The sequence below is a fragment of the Pyxicephalus adspersus genome, chromosome 2 (assembly GCF_032062135.1).
Source record: "Pyxicephalus adspersus chromosome 2, UCB_Pads_2.0, whole genome shotgun sequence".
Classification (NCBI taxonomy): domain Eukaryota; kingdom Metazoa; phylum Chordata; class Amphibia; order Anura; family Pyxicephalidae; genus Pyxicephalus; species Pyxicephalus adspersus.
In genome coordinates this window covers 160,312,719-160,315,140 of record NC_092859.1, presented here as the reverse complement: position 1 = coordinate 160,315,140, position 2,422 = coordinate 160,312,719, and positions in this window count along the sequence as shown.

The window sequence follows — 2,422 nt, the reverse complement described above, 5'->3', positions numbered from 1 at the left end:
CAGAGGAACCCTCAGCAACCCCTGGAGGATACCTCAGCACCTTATGGAGGAACCCCCAGAAATCTCTGGAGGAACCCCAGCAACCTCTAGAGAAAGCCTCAGCAACTTCTGGAGCAACCTCTGAATGAATGCTCAGCAACCAACGGAGGAACCCCCAGCAACCTCTAGAGGAACCCCCAGCAATCTCTGGAGGAACCCCGGTGTTTCATGGAACCCTGGTTGAGAATGGCAGCTATAGACATTGCACAGGCCGGCGCTCCATACAAAGCGGATGATTTCTTTCATCATGGCTGACACGAAGCCAACATGAAGCATGGAAGTGACCCCATGATGGTTGGCAGGATGAAGGTGCAATGAATGGGAGCAGTGACCCCGGGGTGACACGAGGAGATTGGAAATGTATCCAGCGGGATTCTCAGCAATGTTTACTTTGTAATAAATTCCCCTCCAGCGAGGTCACCACCCCGCCATTGTCACACCGCCGCCATTTTGCAATCTCTATTACAAAAATACAAGCAAAGGGCAAATCTGTCAGTGGGGCAAAGGGGAGAGAAAGATCCGGAAATAGAAATCAGGGAAATGAAATCCATGGATCAGCGAGGATTTCCCGGGCTTGTTACTTCTACAGAATCCAACGCAACAAATGCAGCCAGGGATGCGATATCGCAGGAACAGACAAATCTGCACTGCGCAATTCCTGCACGTCGGTGGGACGTCAGCCCCACCTCTCCATAGAACACGCAAAGCTTTTATTTCTTAAAGGAGTTCTCCGGAGAGGAAAGCACAGAAATAATTCTGGGTGACACGAGAGATAACGGACTGCATGTGGCCCTCAGCCTTCAATATGTTTGATGACCATTAATGGCCCCTCCCCCATCTCAGAACCACGGCTCTGCCCCAAATCTGATTCACTCTTATCATCCCGGGTTGTTGGGTTTTTTTTCTCAGACTTTGTGTCAGTGCTGCCCGGACCGAAGAAATGGGGGCTTGAACCCCCAAAGATTCATCAGAATAGAATCTCGCAGGCAGATCCAGAGCGCAGTCCCCATATTTCACCATACGGGTTCACCGGGGTGTATTATAGGTTGCACCTCATTCACCACAATTGTAATTATTTTATGGTGCGTGAATGTAACAATCACAACTAAAACTTTACAAACATTTGCAATTTATAAACAACATGAAACAATAATGCTTATTCATACAAATTGTCAGTGAATGGCTCGGACACTGCAATGAATCAAAGGTCTGACGCTTTTCACCCGTAGGATTCATCTACATAAATCTATTCACGTGTAATCAATCCGGCGCATTGCATGAATCAATTATATTCCAAATAAAAGATTTTCCCTTGTGCATATCACCATAGCAAGCTTTTTATTTGGATTTGGTTTCAAATTGTTTGATTTATTCCCCCAAGGAATCATCTAACATTCACTCATTTTCCGATACGATGGAACTTTACTATTTCCGAGAGAAGACACTATCGGTGCCCAATCACCGGCTTTGCTTTATATTTACGTTTTGTAGGATCGCCCTTCTATTAGGGGTTTTATGTGATAACGATGACATAGATATAGGGATTCCCAGCGGCCAATTGGAGGATGTATGACATTCACTGTACAGACACCTAGGTGATGGGGGGAGGGGAGGGAAAGATGTTTATTACGGGCCCTGGGGTCCCAAATGCAAAACAGTCAAACTCCCTGAACCGCCTGCCTTCTGTCAATTGGGGCCCTCACAATGGTGGGGCCCTTGGCAGTTGTCCAGTGTGTCCCCACAAAAATCCAGCCCAGGGAAGATTTAATAAAGGATTACTAGTTGTTCACACCAGAAGTGGGGTTCATGGGGGAGGGGAGTTGGGGGATATAGGGTGTTGGCTGGGAATTGGGGTGAGGGGTATGGGGAAGGAGGCAATACAGAATGGGGAATGGGAAGTAGTAATGAATGGAGGAGGGGACAGAATAAGGGGGTTTGGGGAGTATAGAGAGATGTATAGTGTGGGCCCTTACACCCCCTATGTGTGCGGGGGTCTCACTTACATTCTGCCCTTATTCCCTCTGGAAGTTGGGCAGAATTCTGGTCACAGATTCAGGTTGCACCCTAAGCTCCTCCAATAAACCCCCCAAATTATTTATAGAGGATCAAATATGGGGATAAACATAAGGGGCCCCCCCCCCCCACCATCAGCACATTGAGCTTTAAAGGGGACACCCAGGTATAGCTTCACAGAGAGGGAAAGCAGCTGAAGAGATTGGCTGCCCCCTGGTGGTGATATTAGGTATCACATGAACACCTTATGAACATGCCGCTTTCCTGGCTGTCATCTTGACTCTATCAATACATAATCAATAATCAATACATTATCAGATCTTTACATTAAACTTTATCAGTCACTCAAAGGATCGCTGACATTGTTTAG